The sequence below is a fragment of the Mobula hypostoma genome, chromosome 6 (genome assembly GCF_963921235.1).
Source record: "Mobula hypostoma chromosome 6, sMobHyp1.1, whole genome shotgun sequence".
In the NCBI taxonomy this organism is placed as follows: Eukaryota; Metazoa; Chordata; class Chondrichthyes; order Myliobatiformes; family Myliobatidae; genus Mobula; species Mobula hypostoma.
The window spans coordinates 9335756-9362379 of NC_086102.1; the positions used below are offsets into that span (position 1 = coordinate 9335756).

The following is a 26624-nucleotide window of genomic DNA, read 5'->3' on the forward strand; positions in this document are numbered from 1 at the left end:
GGGGCAAGGAAAGGACCTATACCTATAAAGAGAAACTGCAGCAGCTAGAGTTGCTTTTCCTGAAGGAATTAATTACAAGGAAAAGTTTCCTCTCATTATTATGAATTAGAATCAAGCTTATTATCATTGACGTTCAGTATGTCATGAGAATTGTTGTTTTACAGCAGTAGTACATCGCAAAACAAAAATTTATATTGGTTACAAAATAATAAATAGTGTAAAAACTAAATAACAAGGTAATCTTTGTGGGTTCATGGTCCACTTAGAAATCTGATGTTGGGGTTGCTCAGTAGCGTAGTAGTTAGCACAGTGCTGGCCATTGTAAATTGTCCTATGATTAGGCTAGGATTAAATCAGGGGATTGCTGGGCAGCACAGCTCAAAGGGACAAAAGGGCCTGTTCTGTGCTGTATCTCGAAAAATAAATAAGTATGCCTGTTCTTAAACCATTGAGTGTGGGTCTTCAGACTCCTGTACCTTCTCCCTGAAGATAGTAAAGAGAAGAGGGCACGTCCTGGATGGTGAGGGCCTTTAATGATGGAAGTTCATTTTTGAGGCACCACCTCTTGACAATATCCTTGATAATGGGGAGGGTTCTGCCCATCTGTGGGAATTTGCTGAAGTATTTGGTGACATACCAAATCTCCAACTCCTGGTGAGGTGGAGCAGCTGGTGTGCTTGGTCATTATTGTAACAGTATGTTGGGCCCAGGATAGATCCTTTGAGATTTTTTTTTCTCAGGAACTTGAAGCTGCTCACCCTTTCCACTGCAGACCCCTCACTGAGCACTGGTGTGGCTTCCCCTCTCTTCCCCTTCCTGTATGGGTGTAGAGGTGTGTGAATGTAGGGGTGGCATGGGTCTGTGCGCATAGAGGTGCGGTGGGTGTATGGGTGAAGGATAGGTGCAGGTGTGGGTTTGTGTGTGTAGGGGTGGAGCGAGTTATGTGTGTAGGGGCCCAATAGTGTGTGTAGATGTGTGATGGGCTGTGTGAGTACAAGAATGGGACAGTGTGTGAGTATAGTGTGTGTGGATGTGTGTGTGTGTGAGTGTGTGTATATATGTCTGACTGGAGGAATGGGACAGTGTGTGTGTGTGTGTGTGTGTGTGTGTGTGTGTGTATCTGACTGGAGGAATGGGATTTGTGTGTGTGTGTGTGTGTGTGTGTGTCTGTCTGTCTATCTGACTACTGTGTGTGTGTGTGTGTGTGTGTGTGTGTGTCTGACTGGAGGAATGGGATTTGTGTGTGTGTGTGTCTGACTACTGTGTGTGTGTGTGTGTGTGTGTCTGACTGGAGGAATGGGACTGTGTGTGTGTGTCTGACTGGAGGAATGGGACTGTGTGTGTGTGTGTGTCTGACTGGAGGAATGGGACTGTGTGTGTGTGTGTGTCTGACTGGAGGAATGGGACTGTGTGTGTGTGTGTCTGACTGGAGGAATGGGACGGTGTGTGTGTGTGTGTGTGTGTGTGTGTGTATGTCTGACTGGAGGAATGGGGCAGTGTGTGTATATGTGCACATGTGTGGTTTGTGTGTCTGTTCTCCCTTCACCCACCAGCTGTGAAGGTCGTTTGCCTTTCCGTGGACTTGGGTTCTGCACTGCCTAACCAACTTACCCGGTGAGGTCATCAACCTGGCCGCTGGCACAACGATCCTCTGCGATGACAAAACTTCTAAAAATAAATGTATTGCAATTTTTATATATGTATATATATATATATATCATTTGAATCCTCCATGCCGTTGGCCAGAGACTTTGCAGAGTGATCGTCGATCTGAGCCTTTACTTCACTGAGTTTAATATCATTAAGTGGATGAAATCCAAAATGAAGTGGGCAATAAATATGAGATTGTCACTGATACCTCCAGCCATGACTTGTCCCCAGAACACTGAGTCCCCTTGTGGCTGAGGTGAAAGGTGATGTGTAGGGAGGTAGGATTAGTTACCAGAGGGGCAGTGGGTGGGATGGGGAGGCTGGAGCAGAAACAGCAGCTGAGAGAAGTTGGACTGAACGGCCTATTTCTGGATGTAACATTCTTTGCAATCGTATGATTCTGGTTTATTTATTTATCACAGGTACATCGAAACATACAGTGAAATGTGTCATTTGCATTAACATCCAACATATACAAGGGTGTGCTGAGGGCAGCCCGCGAGTGCCCCACACATTCTGGTGCCATCGGAGCATCTCCACGATGCTCAGCAGAACAACACAAGCAACAACAACAGCAGTAGTTAACAAACCCCTTTCCCACCCTCCCACTCACAAACACACAGACAGTCCTGAAGCCCAGGACAGGCTGCCTCTAGGCCTCCAACCTTCAGTCTCTGGCCCGGTCTCGTGGAGTCGCAGGCATCATACCTCTGACTTTTGGACGTCCCAGCCTAGGGTCTTTGATCATTAAGCTATGATCTCTGAACTTGCCGATTCAGTCTTCAATTTCAGGCTTTAACTTCTGGTATTGACCCCAGGACTTGCCTGTGGCGGAACTTTGAACTCTACGCCTCGACCTCCGGAATTGCACAGATCTCTGACCCTGGTACTGGCTGATCCGGGGGTTAGAGCGCTGGCAGCCCTCGTTCATGGGACCCGCCAACCTCGGTCATTGACCACAAGGATCGCTGTTCCTTGTTCTCAGCACCTGCCGATTTGACATCTGTCCAAGGGTGTTGCTGGCTATCGACCGCGGAGTGCTCCGACCTGGACCCCAATGACCAGCTCCTGCCCTAACCATCATTTGCTACCCCTGATCTCTAACTTCCCCTCATGCCTATCTGTCAACCCTAATCTGACCCTTAACTACCCACGCTGTCCCCCCAAAAAAATCCCTATCTGGAAAAAAGCTAAGACTGCACCACAACATTGCAGCCAGCCACCCCCTTGACTGGTATGTTCAGTTTGATTTGAAACCCCATTTATCTCCCAAGCAGAAGCTTAAAGAAGATGGACTGAATGGCCTATTTGTGAGCACATGTACATGACACACTGTCACAGGAAAATAGTATCCATCATCAGGAACCCCCACCATCCAGGATGTGCTCTCTTCTCACTGCTACCATCAGGTAGAAGGTACAGGAGCCTCAGGACGCACACCACCAGGTTCAGGAACAGTTATTACCCCTCAGCTACCAGGCTGTTGACCCAAAGGAGATAACTTCACTCAACAGGCCAGGCAGCACCTATAGGAAGAGGTACAGTTGACATTTCGAGCTGAAACCCTTCGTCAGGACTAACCTGGTTAGTCCTGACGAAGGGTCTCGGCCCGAAACGTCGACTGTACCTCTTCCTATAGGTGCTGCCTGGCCTGCTGCGTTCACCAGCAACTTTTATATGTAGTGCTTGGATTTCCAGCATCTGCAGATTTCCTCATGTTAACTTCACTCAACTTCACTTGCCCATCAGCGTAATTTTCCCACAAACAATGGACTCACTTTCAAGGGCTCTTCATCTCGCGTTCTCGAAAATTATTGCTTATTTATTATTATTATTATTATTATTTCTTCTTTTTGTATTTGGGCTGTTTGTTGTCTTCTGCATTCTGGTTGAACACGCTAGCTGGGTGGTCTTTCATTGATTCGGTTATAGTTATCATTCTATAGATTTGTTAAGGATGCCCACAAGAAAATGAATGTCATGGTTGCAAATGGTAGCATGTGGTAACTTTGATCTCTAATGTTTCCACCCCAAGCAGTGTACCCACCACTCTCTGTGTAAAAAAAAAACTTGACTCTCATATCTCCTTTGAAATGGACGTATCATTATTTGCAATCGTGTGCTCAGTTTCCTTTGCAATCCTATTTATTTTCTGAGCTGCCCGACCCCTTATCACACACAATCTTCTTCTGCCTTCTGACTTACTGCACAAGTGCACTGCTACGCCACAGTGCAAAGGAGTAGTCCGCTCCCCTGATCAGGCTGAGCAGTGGAAGAGGGGCTGGGTGTCACTGTGGGGTGCTGGTGACGGAACTTGTCTGACGTCGTGCATTGGCAGGTGAATTGCTTTGCTCCTCTCGGCGTCCGCGCAAAGTTGAGGCGTGGTAAAATGTTTATTTATTTATTTTTTATGGAGTAGGTGCCACCTCAGCCATTCCATCTGGCAATCCCACAATTGTAATCATGAGATAATTTACAATGACCATTTATCCTACCAGCTAGTAAGTCTTCGGACTGTGGGAGGAAACCAGAGCACCCGGAGAAAACACACGCAGTCACGGAGAGAACCTACAATCTCGTTACAGGCAGCAGTGAGAATTGAACCCAGATTGCCTGTTTATGTAAAGTGCTGTGGTAATCACTATGCTACTGTGCTGCACCTTCTGTGGCTACGCAGAATACTACAGCACCGTGTGGGCTGTTTTAATGACAGAAGTTCAGTGATGGTCCAAGCACAGAGGGAGAGACAGACACGAAATGGACAGGTCACTGAGTTTTAATAAGAACTGCACAGAACAAAGGAAAATAATAAATGCTTGGCCAACAGGGCCACTAACTAAAAACTCCTAAAACTAACCCCGTCACCGCGGCCTGAAAGCAGTAACCTACAACTAAATTAATACCGCTCTTTGAACAGCATCTATCTAAATCACTAATCTTCTTTCCCAGAATGTGGATTAAGGTAATCTGGGAGTGTTGTTTTTGCTGTGCGTTGCTCAAGACTTGTCAAGATTGCAACACAAGGAGGGGAGTTAAATTCGATTACAAAGAAACCCTAATTGGCTGGAATGTGAGTGCTGTCACGTGCGTGATTGCCATCTTCTCTCAGCTGCCCACCTGCGAGAGCACCCAGACTCCGCGGCAGTGTCCGCAGTTGTGAAAATTAATCCTCTCTTAAAATCAGTCTAACCCTTCCCTCCCACATAGACCTCCAGTTTTCTCTCATCCACGTGTCTAGCTAAGAGTTTCTTAGATGACAAGCATGAGAAAGTGTGCAGATGCTGGAAACCCAAAGCAATTTACACAAAATACTGAAGGAACTCGGCAGGTCAGGCAGCATCTATAGAAAAGAGTTGATATATTGGGCTGAGACCCTTCAACAAGACTGAGAACGAAGGGGGTAGACACAAGAGGAAAAAGGTGGGGATGGAGGGGAAAGAGGCTAGCTTGGAGGTGAGAAGTGAAGCCAGGTGGGAGGGAAAGGTCAAGGGTTGGAGAAGGAAGAATCTGACAGGAGAGGAGAATGGACAATAGGAGGAATGGAAGGAGGAGGGGACCCAGGGGGAGGTAATAGGCTGGTGATAAGAAATGAAAGGTCAGAGAGGGGAATAACAGAAGGGGAGGGGGTTGATATTTGTTCACCGGAAGGAGAAATCGATATGAATGCCATCAGGTTGAAGCTACCCAGATGGAATGTAAGGTGTTGCTCCTCCACCCTGACGGCGGCCTCATTTTGGTACAAGAGGAAGCCATGGATAGACATGTCGGAACAGGAACGGGAAATGGGAATAGGAAGTGACCTTAATGTACAGTGGCATGCAGAAGTTTGGGCACCCTGGTCAAAATTTCTGTTACTGTGAATAGCTAAGCGAGTAAAAGATGAACTGATTTCCGAAAGGCACAAAGTTAAAGATGACACAATTCTTTAATATTTTAAGCAAGAAAACTTCTTTATTTCCATCTTTTACAGTTTCAAAATAACGAAAAAGGAAAAGGGCCGGAAGCAAAAGTTTGGGCACCCTGCATGGCAGTACTTAGTGACACCCACTTTGGCAAGTATCATAGCTTGTAAACGATTTTTGTAGACAGCTAAGAGTGTTTCAATTCTTGTTTGGGGGCTCTTCACCCATCCTTCCTTGTGAAAGGCTTCTAGTTCTGTGAGATTCTTGGGCCATCTTGCATGCACTGCTCTTTTGAGGTCTATCCACAGATTCTCAATGATGTTTTGGTCAGGGGTCTGTGAGGGCCATGGCAAAACCTTCAGCTTGCGCCTCTTGGGGTAGTCCATTGTGGATTTTGAGGTGTGTTAGGTTCATTATCCTGTTGTAGAAGCCATCCCCTTTTTATCTTCGGCTTTTTTACAGATGGTATGATGTTTGCTTCCAGAATTTGCTGGTATTTAATTGAATTCATTCTTCCCTCTACCAGTAAGTGTTCCCCATGCCACTGGCTGCAACACAAGCCCAAAGCATGATCGATCAACCCCCATACTTAACAGTTGGAGAGGGGTTCTTTTCATGAAATTCTGCACCCTTTTTTCTCTAAACATACCTTTGCTCATTGCAGCCAAAAAGTTCTATTTTAACTTCATCAGTCCACAGAACTTGTTTCCAAAATGCATCAGGCTTGTTTAGATGTTCCTCTGAACCTTTTGAATAGAACTTTCTCGATGACTTTCAGCTCATACAGGAAAATGAGGAGGTGATAGATAGGGAGGTAGTCACCCCTAAGTTGCAGGAGGCAGTTACCTGGGTGACTGTCAGGAGAGGGAAAGGGAATAGACAGCCAGTGCAGCGTACCCCTGTTGTTCCCCTCACTAATAAGTGTCCCGTTTTGGATACTCTTGGGAGGGATGACCCACTAGGGAGAAGCTGCAGTGAGCAGGTTGCTTGTACTGTCTGGCTTTGTGACTCGGAAGGAAAGGGGGTGATAGGGGACTCCATAGTTAGGGGGAGAAGACAGGAGATTCTGTGGATGTGAAAAAGACACCTGGATGGTATTTTGTCTCTCAGGTGCTCAGGTGAGGGATGTCGTGGATCGGGTCCGTGACATTCTCGAGGTCGTAGTACATATTGGTACCGTATAGGTAGGAAATGGGAGGAGGTCCTGAAGTGGGAATTTTGGGGAAGCTGAAAAACAGGACCTCCAGGGTAGTAACCTCTGGGATTACTACCTGTGCCACACACGAGTGAGGATAAGAATAGGATGATTTGCCAGATGAATGTGTAGTTGAGGAGCCAGTGCATGGCGGCAGAGTTTCACATTTCTGGATCATTTGAATCTCTCCTGGGTAAGCTGTAGTCAGTACAGAAACGCTGGGTTACACCTGAACCTGAGGGGGATCAATACCCTTGCAGGCAGCTTTGCTAGACTTGCTGGGGAGGCTTTAACCTAATTTGGCAGGAGAATGGGAAATAGAGTGATAGGGCTGAGGATGGGGCAGTTGGTATACAAGTAGACACAGTGTGTACTGAGACTGTGATGAAGGACAGGCAGATAATGAGGCAAAATTGCTGTCAGTTGGATAAATTGAAGTGTAACGTGAGGGAAAAATTGTATATAGGAATGAAAATGCTCCATTTAAATGCATGCAGTATATGGAATAAGTCAGATGATCTTGTAGCACGGTTAGAGATTGGTAGGTACGATGTTGTGGGTATCACTGAGTCATGGCTGAAAGAAGATCATAGTTGGGAGCTTAACATCTAAGGATATACCTTGTATCGAAAGGACAGGGAGGTAGGCAAAGACGGTGGCGTGGCTCTGTTGGTAAAAATGAAATCAAATCTTTAGAGGGAGGTGACATAGGATCAAATGATGTAGAATCCTTGTGGGTACAGTTAAGAAACTGCAAGGGTAGAAAGAGCCAGATGAGAGTTATATACAAACCTCCAAATGGTAGCCAGGATAGGGGATACAAATTACAACGGGAGTTAGAAAAGGCATGTAAAAAGGGCAATGTTACAATAGTAATGTCTGGGCACGTGGCCAAGTGGTTAAGGCATTGGACTAGCGATCTGAAGGTCGTGAGTTCGAGCCCCAGCTGAGGGAACCTGTTGTGTCTTTGAGCAAGGCACTTAACCACACATTGCTCTGCGACGACACTGGTGCCAAGCTGTATGGGTCCTAATGCCCTTCCCTTGGACAACATTGGTGTCGTGGAGAGGGGAGACTTGCAGCATGGGCAACTGCTGGTCTTCCATACAACCTTGCCCAAGCCTGCGCCCTGGAGAGTGAAGACTTTCCAGGCACAGATCCATGGTCTCACAAGACTAACGGATGCCTTTACTTTTACAATAGTAATGGAGGATTTCAGTCTGCAGGTAGATTAGGAAAATTAGGTTGGTGTTGGATCACATGAGAGGAAATTTGTAGAATGCCTGTGAGATGGCTTTTTAGAGCAGCTTGTGGTTGAGCCCACAATTCTGGTTTGGGTGTTGTGTAATTAACCAAATTTGATTGGGGAGATTAACGTAAAGGAACACTTAGGAAGCAGTGATGATAATACAGTAGAGAAAAGGGAATTACAGAGGCATGAAAGAGGAGCTGGCCAAAGCTGATTGGAAGGGGACACTAGCATGGGTGACGGCAAAACAACAGTGGCTGGAGTATCTGAGGACAGTTCGATAGGCACAGGATAGATACATCCTAAAGATGAAGAAGTATTCTAAAGGGAGGATGAGGTAATCATGGCTGACAAGGGAAGTCAAAGACAACATAAAAGCAAAAGAGAGGGCATACAACATAGCAGAAATTAATGGGAAGTTAGAGGATTGAGAAGCTTTTAAAATCCAATAGAAGGCAACTAAAAAAGCAAAAAGGAGAGAAAAGATGAAATATGAAGGTAAGCAAGTTAATAATATAAAAGAAGATACCAAAAGTTTTTTTTCAAATATACAGAGTAATAGTGTGGAGAGAGTGGATATTGTACCACTGGAAAATAACACTGGAGAGGAAGTAATGGGGTCAAAGAAATAGTGGAGAAACTGAATAATTTTTTTTGCATCAGATTTTACTATGAAAACTAGCAGTATGCCAGAAATTCGAGAGTGTCAGAGGGCACAAGTGAGTCGTTGTTGGTTCTAAGGAGAAGGTTCTTGGGAAGATGAAAGGTCTGAAGATAGGTAAGTCACCTGGAACAGATGGACTACACCCCAGGGTGCTGAAGGAAGTAGCTGAAGAGATTGTGGAGGCATTAGTAATGATCTTTCAAGAATCAATTGATTCTGGAATGGTTCTGGAGGACTGAAAAACTTCAAATGTCATTCCACTCCTTAAGAAGGGAGAGAGACAAAAGAAAGGAAATTAGAGGACAGTCTAAATTCAGTGGATGGCAAGATGTTGAAGTCCATTATTACAACATCTTTAAGGAGACATTTTGCCTGACAAATCTGTTGGAGTTCTTTGAGGAAATAACAGGCAGGATGACAAAGGAGAGTCAGTGGGTGTTGTTCTCCTGCATTTTCAGAAGGTGTATGAGAAGGTGATGTACGTAATATTTAATAAGACAAGAGGCCATGGTATTACAGGAAAGATACCAATGTGGATAGAAGATTTGCTCAAGCAACACACATCAAAGTTGCTGGTGAACGCAGCAGGCCAGGCAGCATCTGTAGGAAGAGGTGCAGTCGACGTTTCAGGCCGAGACCCTTCGTCAGGACGATTTACTGACTGGCAGGGGGCAAAGAGTGAGAATAAAGGGGACCTTTTCTGGTTGGCTGCCAGTGACTAGTGGTTGTGTACGGTCAGTATTGGATTTGCTTCTTTCCGTATTATATCTGAATGAATTGAATGACAGATTTGATGGCTTTGTGGTCACATTTGAGGATGATACAAAGATGTGTGGAGGGGCTAGTAGTATTAAGGAAGCAGGGAGTCTGCAGAAGGACTTAGACAGATTGGGAGGATAGTGTAGGGAAGTGTAAGGTCATGCACTTTTGTAGAAGGAGTAAAGGTGTAGACTATTTTCTAAATGGGGATAAGATTCAAAAGTAAGAGGTTGAGTCATTAGTGAGGAAGGCAAATGCATGTTGGCATCCTTTTCGAGAGGATTAGAATATAAGAGCAAGGATGTGATGTTGAGCCATTATAAGGCATCGGTCAGACCGCACTTGGAGTATTCTGAGAAGTTTTGGGCCCCTTATAAATGAAAAGATATGCTGGCATTGGAGAGGGTCCATGGGATGTTCACAAGAATGACCCCAGGAATGAAAGGGTTAACATGTGAGGAACCTTTGATGGTTCTGGATCTGTACCTGCTGGAGTTTTGAAGAATGAGGGGGTACCTCAATGAAACCTATTCAATATTGAAAGGCCAGGATAGAGTGGAAGTCGGGAGGATGCTTCCTAAAGTGGGGGAGTCTCAGACCGGAGGGCACAGCCTCAGAGGTGAGAAGAAATTTCTTTAGCCAGTGAGTAATGAATCTATGGAATTCAATTGGCACAAACTGCTATGGAGGCCATGTCATTCAGTATATTTAAAGTGGAGTTTGATAGGTTCTTGATTAGTCTGGCATCAAAGATTATGGGGAGAAGGCAAGCGAATGGGGTTGAGTGGGATAATAAATCAATCATGATGGCATGGTGGAGCAGACTCGATGGGCTGAATGGCCTAATTCTGCTCCTATGTCTTACGGCCTTATGAAAACCAAAAGCTTGGTCAGAAGTTTTAAGAAGCATATTGAAGTGTTGGAGAAGTTTTGAGAGTGAGTTCCTGAGCTTAGATCCTTAATAAGAGGTGAAACGTTTAAGGGGAACCTGAGTATGATGGTGAGAGTGTGGAACGAGCTGCCGGCGGAAGTGGTGGATGAGGATTCAATTTCAGCATTTTCGTGTGTTCCAGGCTATCTGTGGGGATTTACCCAGGTAGGGTGATAGGGCCAAGGACAAAGTGGAAGTAATGACAAATACTTTAAACTATGAGGAGCCAGAATGGGGTATAAGGTGACCAAACCGGTTGGAGGTTAATTGATAATTAGTTTATCATTATCATATGTACCAGAGCACAGTGAAACGTTGGGTTTGCATGCCATCCTTACAGATCATTTCATCACACGAGTGCATCAAGGTAGAAGGGTTATTACTATTAGTATTGGTTTACCATTGTCACATGTAATCTGTGGGTTGCTGGCAGCGCAGTTTGAAGGGCTGGAAGGGCCTCTTCCACACTGTATCTAAAATAAAAATAAAAATTAAATGTACCAAGATACCGTGAAAAGCTTGTCTTGAGACTGTTTATACAGATCAAATCATTTACACGGTGCACGGCCGGCTGTTGTTTTTGACTCCCCACTAATCTGGCAGCTCGTCTGTGGCCTGACCTTGACTGGTAGAACCTACCCTCCAGCTTTTTCAGATCTGGTTGTCACCAGTGTTTGTGTGATCTCAACGAGGCTGTGATTTATTGGACTGATTGGACAAGAATTCAACACTGCATTCTGTGTCTTTACACCATAAGACCTAGGAGCAGAATTGGGCCAATTGGCCCATCGATTCTGACCTGCCTGAATTATTATCCCTCTCAACCCTATTCTCCTGCCTTCTCCTTGTAACCTTTGATGCCCTGACTAATCAAGAACTAATCAACCTTTGCTTCACATATACTCAGTGACTTTGGCTCAAGAAATTCCTCCTCAGCTGTGTTCTAAATGGATGTCCTCTTCTGAGGCTAAACTCCCTCACTATTGTAAACATCCTCTCCACATCCTTTCAATATTCAGTAAATTTCAATGAGATCCTCCCCCCACAACATTCTTGTAAATTCCAGCGAGTACAGCTAAGAGCCATTAAACACTCCTCATCCATTAACCTTTCTGGCTTCATGTCCTAGACGATTCCCATAAGACCATGATTCATAGGAGCAGGATTAGGCCATTCAGCCCATTGATCTGCTCTGCCATTCCATCATGGCTGATTTATTTGCCCACTCAACCCCATTCTCCTGCCTTTTCCCTGTAACCATTGACACCCTGACTAATCAAGAACCTATCAACCTCCGGTGACTTGCCCTGTGGCAATGAATGCCACAGATTCACCACCCTCTGGCTAAAGAAATTCCTCCTCATCTCTGTTCTAAATGGGTGTCCTTCCATTCTGTTGCTATGTCCTCTGGTCCTAGGCACCCCCACTGTAGGAAACATCCTTTCCATATCCTGAAGTAAAACTTCTGGCTGCTCTCAGTGTACTCCTTTTCTCGCCCAAGGGTGCTGGCTCACCCCGTGTTTCTGCTGCCCATAAGAACACCACAGATCCTCCTGTCTATGAAGTGTCTCAGCTGTGTACTTTGGAATGTTCCTGGGAATAGGTACAGAGTGGGTAGGTGGAGAAACAGCAGGTTTCTAGTCGGTGGGGTAGAAGCAGTTTATGGTATTGGGATTGGCTTATTATTGTTTGTTGTTCATACAGATCAGATCATTACACGGTGGGCAGAGGCTGATCGGTTCTGGATTCAAAAGTGCATCAAAAGTTATGGGGAGAAGGCAGGAGAATGCGCTAAAGAGTTAATATACATCAGCCATAATGGAATGGCGGAACAGACTTGAAGGGCCGAATGGCCAGATTCTTCTCCAATGTCTTATGGTCTTAAAGGCCGAAGGGCCTGTACTGTGCTGTTTTACGTTCTACCGCATGTTCTGTTTCAAAGAACAGTTGATGGTAATATTGTGTATTGGCCATAAAAGAGAGTTGTGTTGCCCAGCACATAGAGACTTTACCTTAAAAGCAAGGATGTAATGCTGAGGCTTTATCAAGCACTGCTGAGGCCTCACTTGGAGAATTGTGAGCAGTTCTGGGTGCTTATCTAAGAAAGGATGTACTGACGCTGGAGAGGGTTCAAAGGAAGTTCACGAAAATGATTCTGGGATTGAAAGGCTTGTCATATGAAGAGCGTCTGATGGCTCTGGGCCTGTACTCACTAGAATTCAGAAGAATGAGGGGTGACCTCAATGAAACCTATTGAATGATGAAAGGTTTTGATGGAGAGGATGTGGAGAGGATGATGGGGAACTCTAAGACCAGAGGGCACAGCCTCAGAATAGAGGGACGTCCCTTTAGAACAGAGATGAGAAGGAATTTCCTTAGGCAGAGTGAAGAATCTGTGGCACTCATTGCCAGAGGTGGCTGTGGAGGCCAAGTCATTGAGTATACTTAAAGCAGAGGTTGATAGATTCTTGATTAGTCAGGGCATGAAGGGTTATGGGGAGAAGGCAGGAGACTGGGGCTGAGAGGGAAAATGGGTCAACCATGATGAAATGGTGGAGCAGACTCGATGGGCCAAATGGCCTAATTCTGCTCCTATATTTTCTGGTCTTAGTTCAGAGATATTGCATAGATCAGTCATGCTTATGCCTACCGAATGAAGAAATAAGCTGCACTGAATGAAGGAACATTTCTGGCAGGGAGTTGTCCCTTTCATGACAGCTCCGGTTCACTGGGAGGTCATGAGGATATGCGGACGGGAGGAAGGAAATTCTTTCACTTCTCTCCAGAGCTGGGAACTGTGTCACCCTTCATCAGCTCAGAAGCCGACTTATCGCAAGGTTGCACTAACCTTGGCCGTGACCGTGACATGCTGATTCTAGTGTCTAATTGTGTCTCTCGCTCTGCGCTGGGATTTGGAAACCACAAGCTGCCTTAATGTCCTTCGGTTTCTCATCTTCGTTTGTGAAAGGACGGACGGGCAGGGCTCAGTGAGGAAGGCAAGCTGTAGGGGATCCTGGGGAATACAGAGTGACTGTACCTTCAGTCCCCAGACCATGGACAGTTAGTGCTGGGATACTCTGCTCTAGTTAGAAGTGTATACGCATGTGCACACACACTCACATGCTCCTGCACACAAACACACATGAATGCATGCACACACACAGCCGTCTGCTCTCTCCATTCCTATTACTTATTCACAAACCCAAACCGACACACACAAACACACACACACACACACACACACACACACACACACACACACACAGAGTTGGCACTCTGGTCAGTGGAGGCAGCCTTTTTCCATTGAAATTAGCTGAAACAAGAACTAGGGGTCATAGGTTAAGGGTGAAAGCTGAAATACTTAAGGGGAACATGAGGGGAAACATCACTCAGAGGGTAGTGTGAGTGTAGAATGGGCTGTCTGCAGAAGTGGTGGATCTGGGTGTGATTTCAACATTTAAGAGAAGTTTGGGGTCAGGGTGTAGGCTGAAGGGACAGGGCTGAATAACAGTTTGACATGGACTAGATGGGCTGAAGGGCCTGGTTCTGTGCTGTAGCACTCTATGGCTCTTACAGTTTTCATGGGAGTGTGGAGGGGAACACTATCCCAATGAAGAGGTTCTATGTTATGCAATTCTGTGGAGGCTGGAAGTCTGTTGTTGGGCCTTGGGTGGGAAGCTGTTAAGACAGTGAAGGAAAGAAGGGATTCATAAATTGGAGGGTGTAGCCTGGAGATAGGGGAGGGGTGGAATTGGGGTATCAACATCATCCCGTGTGAGCCTCATAAACAAATTATCAGGACCCCAAGGGACTGCTAACTTAGATGAGCATCTTGCTTGGTGTGTATGGTTTGGGATGAAGGGCCAGTCCAAAACATTGTTTTACTCTGTGACTTTATTGAATGGTGAAAGGCTGAGATAGAGTGAATATGGAAAGGATGTTTCCTGTGATGGAAGAGTCTCGGACTGGAGGGCACAGATTTAGAATAGAGGAACGTCCATTTAGAACGGAGATGAGGAGGAATATCTTTTGCCAGAGAGTGATGAATCTGTGGAATTCATTGCCACAGACAGCTGTGGACACCAAGTCATTGGGTATATTCAATGAAAGATGATATTGATTAGTAAGGGAGTCAAAGGTTACAGGGAAAAGGCAGGAGAATGGGGTTGAGATGGATAATATATCAGACATGATGGAATGGTAAAGCACACTGGATGTGCAGAATGGCCTAATTCTGCTGTTATGCCTAATGGTTTTATGGTTTATCATTCATCAAAGGAAGCGCCTGGTCTCATTTCCCAAGTGATGAGATTTGACCCAGAAATGGTCACAAACACACTTGATTGAGGTTGACTTGACTTTTCATCACTCAACACTGATATAAAGAACTAATGCTATATATTCCAATATCAAGCCAAATATGATTCAATCTTGGCTGAACCATTCCTTCACTCGGTCAGCTTCCGTGGTTTTATTGGCCATGCAAGAGAAGCTGGAATCTGGAGCAACATACATCACCTTTTATTGATGCCTCCTATCTGGTTGCATCATGGTTTGGTAAGGCAACTGCTCTGCAAGAAACTGCAGAGAGATGTGGCTGCAGCCCAGCATATCACAGGAACCAGCCTCCCCTCCATGGACTTTGTTAATATTTCTTACCGCTTCAGTAAAACAGCCAGCATAATCAAAGACCCCACCCACCCCAGACATTCTCTCTTCTCCTCTCTCCCATCGAGCAGAAGATACAAATGTCTGAAGGCATGTCCCACCAGGCTCAAGAACAGCTTCTATCCCACTGTTATCAGACACTTTAAATGAACCTCTTGAATGGAGTTATGATATTGTAACTATTGCTTGCAAGAGGGGCAGGACTAACACTTCAATATTCTAAGATACCTTTAGTTCTAGTCTTACTCAACCGCAGTGGTAAAAGCTTGCTGCATTTACCCCATCTACCTCATAATTTTGAATACCTCTATCAAATCCCCCGAAAACCAGCTGTCTATAATTCCTCAAACACGAGCAATTCTGCAGATGCTGGAAATTCAAGCAACACACATCAAAGTTGCTGGTGAATGCAGCAGGCCAGGCAGCATCTCTAGGAAGAGGTACAGTCGACGTTTCAGGCCGAGACCCTTCGTCAGGACTAACACTCTAGGAAGAGGTACAGTCAACGTTTCAGGCTGAGACCCTTCGTCAGGACTAACTGTTAGTCCTGACGAAAGGTCTCCGCCTGAAACGTCGACTGTACCTCTTCCTAGAGATGCTGCCTGGCCTGCTGCGTTCACCAGCAACTTTGATGTGTGTTGTCTATAATTCCTGCTGCTTCATTATAGCAACCAGCACAATCAAAGACACTACCCACTCCCTTCTCCCATCAGACAGAAAATACAAAAAAATGAAAGCATTCTGTCATATATCAGGAGTTTGTTTTTCTTTTCCTAGTCTTGAATTAATGAGGTTCATCATGTTAGCTTTGATGCTGGGCTGGCTAATGCAAAGTAAGACACAAGACAAGAGTTCCAGAGTGGATGCGGAGAGATGTTTCCCCTGTTGGGAGCTCCAGGACCAGAAGGCACAACCTCAGAATACAAGGATTTCCCTTTAGAACAGAGGTGAGGAGGAATTTTTTTAAGCAGAGGATGGTGAATCTGTGGAATTCATTGCTACAGACAGCTGTGAAGATCGAGTTATTGAGTATATTTAAGCGGAGCATGAGAAAATCTGCAGATGCTAGAAATCCAAGCAATGCTCACAAAATGCTGGAGGAACTCAGCAGGTCAGGCAACTATGGAAAAAAGTACAGTCAACTTTCAGGCCAAGACCCTTCATCAGGACTCAGAGGTTCTAGATTAGTAATGGGCATCAAAGGTTACCAGGAGAAAGGAAGAGTACCAAATTCAGGATTGTTTAATGTTGTTTCAAGTAGACAAGTGTAAAGGGGAACAAAGTAATTGTAAATCCAGATCTGATGCAGCACAAAAAAACACACACACACACACAATAACAAAATATAACACAGTAAATATAAATACATCATATAGCTTATGTACATAGCTAAATTGTATGTCGTTAAAGTGAGTGGAGAGGAATGACAAATTCGATGGGCCGGCCCAGTTCTGTTCTTATGTCTTCTGGTAGCAACCAATTATCCCCGTTCCCTAAAGTTAGGCTGCTGAGGAGATGGAGGGGCTGAGTGCTGTGGTGTGATGGGGAAACAGAACTGAAGGCAGATCACTAACGCAATGCCTCTGTGTGTCAGAATTAGCCCTGTGGATTCTGACATTAGACGCATCGGAAACCCAATATTAATAGGGTCCTGTTGAAATTACCATTGGCAGATGGGAGGTTAAACAGTGAGGTCACGATTGTAATGTAACACATTATGGGATCATCGATTGGTACAGCATGACTGGCTTATGTAGACAACACTATTGATCTCCGCAGTACAAATATTAAAATGAAGTGATAATAAGGAGTTGACTGCAGTCTCGTGCATGGCTGGAGTTTAAACACTTGCACCCAAATAACATCTAGATCTAGTCATGTGTCAGAAATAAAAGCTGGGACAGATTTAGAGTGAAGCTCCCTCTACGCTGTCCCATCACGCACTCCCTGGGCAGGAACAGTTAGATACAGAGTGAAGCTCCCTCTACACTGTCCCATCACACACTCCCAGGACAGGGACAGTTAGATACAGAGTGAAGCTCCCTCTACACTGTCCCATCACACACTCCCAGGGCAGTGACGGTTAGATACAGAGTGAAGTTCCCTCTACACTGTCCCATCACACACTCTCAGGGCAGGGACAGTTAGATACAGAGTGAAGCTCCCTCTACACTGTCCCATCACACACTCCCAGGGCAGGGACAGTTAGATACAGAGTGAAGCTCCCTCTACGCCGTTACATTACACACTCCCAGGGCAGTGACGGTTAGATACAGAGTGAAGTTCACTCTACACTGTCCCATCACACACTCCCAGGGCAGGGACAGTTAGATACAGAGTGAAGCTCCCTCTACACCATTCCATTTAAGTCAGCTTGAACCAGTCTGGCCATTCTCCTCTCATCTCGCTCATAAACAAAGCATTTCACCCACAAAACTGCTACTCACAGCTGAATTTTTTTCTGTTTGTTTATCGCACCATTCTCTATAAACTCCAGAGACTTGTGTGTGAAAATCGCAGGAGATCAGCAGTTTCAGAGATACTCAAACCATCCCGTCTGGCCCCAGTAGTCGAAGTCATTTAAGTCAAATTTCTTCCCCAGTCTGATGTTCTCTGGGCTGAGACTCTTCACCATGCTTTGATGCATTGAGATGCTGCCATATGATTGGCTGATTAGATGTTTGCATGAAGGAGCAGGTGTACCTAATAAAGTGGCCACTGAGTCTATATGTCATTGACTTGTGGGATATATGGTCACTAACAATGCTGCTGTTTATTGTCCAGTTTTTGAGAATGTGGTGGATAGCACCCTTCCTTTTGGTGAAGATGCTCCTATGTAGTGCTGTTGGAGAGGGAATGAAAGTCTAGAAACACAAGAGGTTCTGCAGATGCTGGAAATCCAGAGCAACAGACAAAATAGACCAGAAATATATTTCTAGGTCAGGCTGGTGTGCAGCTTGGAGAGTTACCTGCTGATAATGTTGGTCCATTGTGACTACTTCTTTGTCCTTGGCAGCAGCAGTCCTCTGACCTTTTCCTCTCGTGCTGATGAGGGGATTCAGCCCGCAGCCTCAACTATTTATTCCCCTCCATAGATGCTGCCTGACCTGTTCAGTTTCTTCAGCATTTGTGTGTGTGTTGCTCTGGATTTCCAGCATCTGCAGAATCTCTTCTGTTTATTACTGTTTCTTCTATTTCTTTCCCTCCCCCACTCCCCACTGTCTTACTCTGGCTTCTATCCCTCCCTTCTTTTCCCGTCCTGACGAAGGATCTCAGCTCAAAATGTCGAGTGCTTATTCCCCTCAATAGATGCTGCCTGACCTGCTGAGTTCTTTCAGCATTTTGTCAGAGTAATGGTTATCTGTTTGTAGACAGGACACACTGCATCCAGGGAGATCCAGCAGAGGATGGAGTCCACATTCTGCATGGAGGATGCAGTAGCAGTCAAGAGAAGATTGGCTGACAGGCAGGAGGCAGTGAGTGGGAATAAAGGGAGCCTTTTCTAGTTGTCTGCCAGTGCCTAGTGGTGTTCCACTGGGGCCAATGTTGGAACCTCTTCTTGTCACATTATATATCAAGGATTTGGATGATGGAATTGATGGCTTGATGGCCAAGTTTGCTGATGATACAAAGATAGGTGGACGGGCTGGTAGTGCTGAGGAAACAGAGAGTCTGCAGAGAGACTTGGATAGATTGGAAGAATGGGCAAAGAAGTGGCAAATGAAATACAATGTTGGAAAGTGTATGGTTATGCACTTTGGCAGAAGAAATAAACAGGCAGACTATTATTTAAATGGGGAGAGAATTCAAAGTTCTGAGATGCAAGAGGACTTAGGAGTCCTCGTACAGGATGATGGCTTGGTGGCCAAGTTTGCAGATGATACTAAGACAATTGGAGGCATTGGTAGTGTTGCAGAAGCAGGGAGTCCACAGGAGTACTTGAACAGATTGTGAGAATGGGAAAAGAAGTGGTAGGTGGAATATAGTGTTGGGAATTGTTTGGTCACTTTGGTAGAAGGAATAAAGGTGTGGACTATTTTATAAACAGAGAAAATTTAGAAATCAGAAGGGCAAAGGGACTTGGGAGTCCTCTTGCAGGATTCCCTAAAGGTTAACTTGTGGGTTGAGTTGGTGGTAAGGAAGGCAATTGCAATGTTAGCATTCATTTCAAGAGGACAGGAATACAAATGCAAGCATGTAATCCTGAGGCTTAAAAGGCATTGGTCAGACTGCACTTGGAGTATTTTGACCAGTTTTTGGTCCTGTCTCTTAGAAAAGATGTGCTAGCATTGCAGAGGGTCTGGAAGAGGTTCACAAGAATTATCGCAGGAATGAAAGCATTTATGTATGAGGAGTGTTTGAAGGCTTTGGGCCTGTACTTGCTGGAGTTTAGAAGAATGAGGTGAGATCTCATCGAAACCTATTGAATGTTGAAAGGCCTTGATAGAGTGGATGTGGAGAGGATGTTTCCTATAATGGCGGATGCTAGGGCTAGAAGGCACAGCCTCAGAATTGAGGGGCATCTATTTAGAACAGAGATGAGGGAAGATTTCTTTTGCCAGAGAGTGGCGAATTTGTGGAATTGCCACAGACAGCTTAGGAGACCGAGTCATTGAGTATATTTTATCTGGTGGTAGATGGGTTCCTGATTAATCAGGCAGTCAGTGGTTACAGGGAGAAGGCAGGAGAATGAGGTTGAGAAGGATAATAAATCAGCCATGATGGAATGGCAGGGCAGATTCGATGGGCTGAATGACCTAATTTTGCTCCTATACTTAGTTGTGTTTGGTGTCAAACCTCTTGAGAGTTAGTGGAATTGGAATTCGGTTATTATTGTCACATGTACTGAAATACAGAGAAAAGCTTGTCTTGTATACTGTTCATACAGATTAAATCATTACACAGTGCATTGAGCTAGAACAGGCCATTATAGAGATACAGATCTTTTCATACAGATCAGTTCATCACACAGTGCATTGAGGTAGAACAAGGTAAAACAATAACAATGCAGGATAAAATGTAACCGCTACACAGGGTAACTCTTTGTAGGGAAAATGTAGTGCAGGAAGACAATAAGGTGTAAGATCCTAACAAGGTAAATTGTAAGGTTGGGAGCCCATCTTGTTATACTAGGGAACTGTACAAGAGTCTTAATGGCAGGATAGAAGCTGTCCTTGAGCCTGGTGGTACGTGCTTACACGCTGTTATACCTTCCACCCAGTGAAAGGTACTGTTCCTGTTCCTGCCTCCCACACCTCCTTTGGGAGCTCATTCTAGACAATAGCAACTCTCGGAGTGAAAAAGCTACCCTCAGTTCCCCTTTTAAGTTCCTTCTCCCTCATCTTTAACCTTTGCTGTCTGGTTTTAGATGCCACCACACAAGGTGTGTTCATGAGTCAGATGGAAACGGGGTAGAAGCTGTCCGTGCTTACAGGCTTTTGTAACTTCTGAAAGCATTTGGCTGGTGCAGCCTTCATCTAGGCAAATGGAGAGTATTCCATCGTTTTCCCCTTTTGTACCTTGTAAGTGGTTCAGAGAGTTTCAGTGAGGCAAGGACAATTGGATTGGACGCAGGGGTCGGAGGTCTGTGCAGGCCCAGAAGTCACAGCCCTGCGTTTGGTGAATTCTGGGTCGAGGTCAAACCCATGATTGGTAAGTTTTGGGGTTGAGGCCCAAAGGTCAAAGCCATGATCAGCAAGTACTAGTTCTGAGGGTTAAATTCATGATTGGAAAGCCCTGCAGTCAATGCCCATAGTCCAGCAAAGGCGAAGGTTGAAAACTGAAGTTGGCGAGTCCTGAAGGTCAGGCTGGCTTCTCCGGAGGTCAAAGTCTTGATGTCTCTGATCATGAGAATCCAGGGCCAAGGACCAGAGGTTAGAGGCCTGATGTCTGAGAAGCTGAGGGTCCAGGGACAAGGACTGTAGGCCCAGAGGCAGCCTGTGCTGGGGTTGGAGGCCTGGCTGTGTGTGGGAGAGGTGGTTGAAAAGGACTTGTTTTGCTGTTGTTGTTGTTGTTGCTGCTTGTGTTGTTCCACTGAGCATTGTGGGAATGCTGTGTTGGTGCCAGAATGTGTGGTGAGGCATGCAGGCTGCCCCCAACAAATGACACATTTCACTGTCTGTTTCAATGTACGTGATAAGTGAATGAATCTGAGGCAAACAACTGCAAGTGATGTTATGTCCAGAAACAGGCCATTCAGTCCATCTTCTCTCAGCTGCTGTTCCTGCTCCAGCCTCCCCATCCCACCGTCGGTGTACGAACTCCCTGCCCCTAAGGTAACTAATCCTACCTCCCTATACATCCACCTTTCACCTCGGCCACAAGTGACTCACAAAGCCCACACTCTCAGCAGAATATGGGAGGGTGTAGACCAGGGGTTCCCAACCCTTTTTTTGCCATAGACCTATACCATTAAGCAAGGGATCTATGGACCCCAGGTTGGGAACCCCTGCTGTAGAGGGAGCTTTACTTGGGTGTGTTTGAATAGCTGATTATATATCGGATAATGGTTTTCTGTTTGCACCTGTAATTCCCTTTTTCTTGTCACTGGGACTGAATGGCTGGGGTGGGGAATGTGGCTGTTGTGGGACCTGTTGCTGGCAGTTTGACCATTGATCAGTGAAGCAGTAGGGTAGTGTAACACTCCCAGAGCACCAGCTGTAAGATCAGATTTAATACCAGAGGGCGTGCATTTAGGGTGAGAGGGGGTAGTTTCGAAGGAAACGTACAAAGGCTGTTGTAAATCTAGTCAAGAAGAAAAGAAGAGCTTATGAAAGGTTCAAAAAACTAGGTAATGATAGAGGTCTAGAAGATTATAAGGCTAGTAGGAAGGAGCTTTAGAAAGAAATTGGGAGAGCCAGAAGGGGCTGTGAGAAGGCCGTGGCGGACAGGATTAAGGAAAACCCCAAGGCATTCTACAAGTATGTGAAAAGCAAGAGGATAAGACGTAAGAGAATAGGACCAATCAAATGTGACAGTGGAAAAGTGTGTATGGAACCGGAGGAGATAGCAGAGGTACGTGGAATTATGATGTTGTAGCAATTAGTGAAACTTGGCTACAGGAGGGGCAGGACTGGCAGCTTAATATTCCAGGGTTCCGATGTTTCAGGTGTGATCGAGGCAGAGGAATGAAAGGTGGGGGAGTAGCATTGCTTGTTAGGGAAAATATTACAGCAATGCTCAGGCAGGACAGATTAGAGGGCTTGTCTACTGAGTCCTTATGGGTGGAGCTGAGAAACAGGAAAGGTATGGCCACATTAGTGGGATTGTATTACAGACCACCCAATAGTCAACGAGACTTGGAAGAGCAAATCTGCAGAGAGATAGCAGGCAACTGCAGGAAACATAAAGTTGTGGTGGTAGGAGATTTTAATTTTCCAAACATTGATTGGGACTCCCATACTGTTAGGGGTCTAGATGGTTTAGAGTTTGTAAAATTGTTCAGGGAAGTTTTCTAAATCAATATATAGAGGGACCAACTAGAGGGGATGCAATATTGGATCTCCTGTTAGGAAACGAATTAGGGCAAGTGACAGAAGTTTGTGCAGGGGAGCACTTTGGTTCCAGTGATCATAACACCTTGATCATGGACAAGGATAGATCTGGTCCTAGGGTTGAGGTTCTGAACTGGAAGAAGGCCAAATTTGAAGAAATGAGAAAGGATCTAAAAAGCGTGGATTGGGACAGGTTGTTCTCTGGCAAAGATGTGATTGGTAGGTGGGAAGCTTTCAAAGGGGAAATTTTGAGAGTGCAGAGTTTGTATGTTCCTGTCAGGATTAAAGGCAAATTGAATAGGAATAAGGAACCTTGGTTCTCAAGGGATATTGCAACTCTGATAAAGAAGAAGAGGGAGTTGTATGAAATGTGTAGGAAACAGGGGGTAAATCAGGTGCTTGAGGAGTATAAGAAGTGCAAGAAAATACTTAAGAAAGAAATCAGGAGGGCTAAAAGAAGACATGAGGTTGCCTTGGCAGTCAAAGTGAAGGATAATCCAAAGAGCTTTTACAAGTATATTAAGAGCAAAAGGATTGTAAGGGATAAAATTGGTCCTCTTGAAGATCAGAGTGGTCGGCTTTGTGCGGAAATGGGGGAGATCTTAAATAGGTTTTTTGCGTCTGTATTTACGAAGGAAGCTGGCATGAAATCTATGGAATTGAGGGAATCAAGTAGTGAGACCATGGAAACTGTACAGATTGAAAAGGAGGAGGTGCTTGCTGTCTTGAGGAAAATTAAAGTGGATAAATCCCCGAGACCTGACAGAGTGTTCCCCCGGACCTTGAAGGAGACTAGTGTTGAAATTGCGGGGGCCCTGGCAGAAATATTTAAAATGTCGCTGTCTACGGGTGAAGTGTCGGAGGATTGGAGAGTGGCTCATGTTGTTCCGTTGTTTAAAAAAGGATCGAAAAGTAATCCGGGAAATTATAGGCCGGTGAGTTTAACGTCAGTAGTAGGTAAGTTATTGGTGGGAGTACTAAGAGACAGAATCTACAAGCATTTGGATAGACAGGGGCTTATTAGGAAGAGTCAACATGGCTTTGTGCATGGTAGGTCATGTTTGACCAATCTGTTGGAGCTTTTCAAGGAGGTTACCAGGAAAGTGGATGAAGGGAAGGCAGTGGATTTTGTCTACATGGACTTCAGTAAGGCCTTTGACAAGGTCCCGCATGGGAGGTTAGTTAGGAAAATTCAGTCGCTAGGTATACATGGAGAGGTGGTAAATTGGATTAGACATTGGCTCGATGGAAGAAGCCAGAGACTGGTGGTAGAGAATTGCTTCTCTGAGTGGAGGCCTGTGACTAGTGGTGTGCCACAGGGATCAGTGCTGGGTCCATTGTTATTTGTCATCTATATCAATGATCTGGATGATAATGTGGCAAATTGGATCAGCAAGTTTGCTGATGATACAAAGATTGGAGGTGTAGTAGACAGTGAGAAAGATTTTCAGAGCCTGCAGAGGGACTTGGACCAGCTGGAAAAATGGGCTGAAAAATGGCAGATGGAGTTTAATACTGACAAGTGTGAGGTATTGCACGTTGGAAGGACAAACCAACGTAGAACATACAGGGTTAATGGTAAGGCACTGAGGAGTGCAGTGGAACAGAGGGATCTGGGAATACAGATACAAAATTCCCTAGAAGTGTCGTCACAGGTAGATAGGGTCGTAAAGAGAGCTTTTGGTACATTGGCCTTTATTAATCGAAGTATTGAGTATAAGAGCCGGAATGTTATGATGAGGTTGTATAAGGCATTGGTGAGGCCGAATCTGGAGTATTGTGTTCAGTTTTGGTCACCAAATTACAGGAAGGATATAAATAAGGTTGAAAGAGTGCAGAGAAGGTTTACAAGGATGTTGCCGGGACTTGAGAAACTCAGTTACAGAGAAAGGTTGAATAAGTTAGGACTTTATTCCCTGGAGCGTAGAAGAATGAGGGGAGATTTGATAGAGGTATATAAAATTATGATGGGTATAGATAGAGTGAATGCAAGCAGGCTTTTTCCACTGAGGCAAGGGGAGAAAAAAACCAGAGGACGTAGGTTAAGGATGAGGGGGGAAATGTTTAAAGGGAACATTAGGGGGGGCTTCTTCACACAGAGAGTGGTGGGAGTATGGAATGAGCTGCCAGACAAGGTGGTAAATGCGGGTTCTTTTTTAATATTTAAGAATAAATTGGACAGATACATGGATGGGAGGTGTATGGAGGGATATGGTCCGTTTGCAGGTCAGTGGGACTAGGCAGAAAATGGTTCAGCACAGCCAAGAAGGGCCAAAAGGCCTGTTTCTGTGCTGTAGTTTCTATGGTTCTACTTAATGAATACTTTGCTTCAGTATTCACTATGGAAAAGGATCTCGGCGAGTGTAGTGATGACTTACAGCGGACTAAAAAGCTTGAGCATGTAGATATTAAGAAAGAGGATGTGCTGGAGCTTTTGGAAAGCATCAAGTTGGATAAGTCACTGTGACCGGACAAGATATATGCCAGGCTACTGTGGGAGGCGAGGGAGGAGATTGCTGAGCCTCTGGGGGATGATCTTTGCATCATCAATGGGGACGGGGGAGGTTCCAGAGGATTGGAGGGTTGCAGATGTTGTTTCTTTATTCAAGAAATGGAGTAGAGATAGCCCAGGAAATTATAGACCAGTGAGTCTTACTTCAGTGGTTGGTAAGTTGATGGAGAAGATCCTGAGAGGCAGGATTTATGAACATTTGGAGAGGCATAATATGAGTAGGAGTAGTCAGCATGGCATTGTCAAAAGCAGGTTGTGCCTTACGAGCCTGATTAAATTTTTTGAGGTTGTGATTAAACACATTGATGAAGGTAGAGCCATAGATGTAGTGTATATGGGTTTCAGCAAGGCATTTGATAAGGTACCCCATGCAAGGCTTATTGAGAAAGTAAGGCGTCATGGGATCCAAGAGGACATTGCTTTGTGGATCCAGAATTGGCTTGCCCATTGAAGGCAAAGAGTGGTTGTAGACCGGTCATATTTTGAATGGAGGCTGGTGACCAGTGGTGTGCCTCAGGGATCTGTCCTGGGACCCCTACTCTTTGTGATTTTTATAAATGGCCTGGATGAGGAAGTGGATGGATGGGTTAGTAAATTTGCTGATGACACAAAGGTTGGGGGAGTTGTGGATAGTGTGGAGGGCAGTCAGAGTTTACAGCGGGACATTGATAGGATGCAAAACTGGGCTGAGAAGTGGCAGATGGAGTTCAACCTGGATAAGTGTGAGGTGGTTCATTTTGGTAGGTCAAATATGATGGCAGAATATAGTATTAATGCTAAGATTCTTGGTAGTGTGGAGGATCAGAGGGATCTTGGGGTCCGAGTCCATAGGACACTCAAAGCTGCTGCGCAGTTTGACTCTGTAGTTAAGAAAGCACACGGAGCATTGGCCTTCATCAATTATGGGATTGAGTTTAGGAGCTGAGAGGTAATGTTGCAGCTATATAGGACCCTAGTCAGACCCCACTTGAAGTACTGTGCCCAGTTCTGGTCGCCTCACTACAGGAAGGATGTGGAAACCATAGAAAGAGTGCAGAGGAGATTTACAAGGATGTTGCCTGGATTGGAGAGCATGCCTTATGAGAATAGGTTGAGTGAACTTGGCCTTTTTTCTTGGAGTGATGGAGGTTGAGAAGTGACCTGATAGAGATGTATAAGATGATGAAAGGCATTGATCGTGTGGATAGTCAGAGGCTTTTTTCCAGGGCTGAGATAGCTAGCATGAGAGGGCACAGTTTTAAGGTGCTTGGAAGTAGGTACAGAGGTGATGTCAGGGGCAAGTTTTTTACTCAGAGAGTGGTAAGTGTGTGGAGTGGGCTTCCAGCGACGTTGGTGGAGGCAGATACGATAGGGTCTTTTAAGAGACTCCTGGACAGGTACATGGAGCTTAGAAAAATAAAGGGCTATGGGTAACTGTAGGTAATTTCGAATGTAAGGACATGTTCGGCACAGCTTTGTGGGCCGAAAGGCCTGTACTGTGCTGTAGATTTTCTATGTTTCTATGAGACGTGAGCAGCAAGTTTTTTTTTCAAGGTTGCCTTGAATGCGCTGCCTGGGGAGGTGGTAGAGGCAGATACATGAGGGACTTTAAAGGGATGTTT

General features: G+C 45.1%; 1 protein-coding gene across 3 annotated transcripts in view; it reads left to right on the forward strand.

Annotated features, from left to right (window-relative positions):
• nrip1a (nuclear receptor interacting protein 1a) overlaps nt 1-26624 on the forward strand; it is a 138622-nt gene that overhangs the window by 72154 nt on the left and 39844 nt on the right. The window contains exon 1 of one of the 3 annotated variants that reach the window (XM_063050264.1): nt 15636-15965. The exons of the other annotated variants lie outside the window; for them this stretch is intronic. The gene's annotated coding sequence lies outside the window, so the exon portion shown is untranslated. Of the gene's footprint in view, nt 1-15635; nt 15966-26624 lie in introns of those variants that run through there. 3 annotated transcript variants of the gene reach the window in all.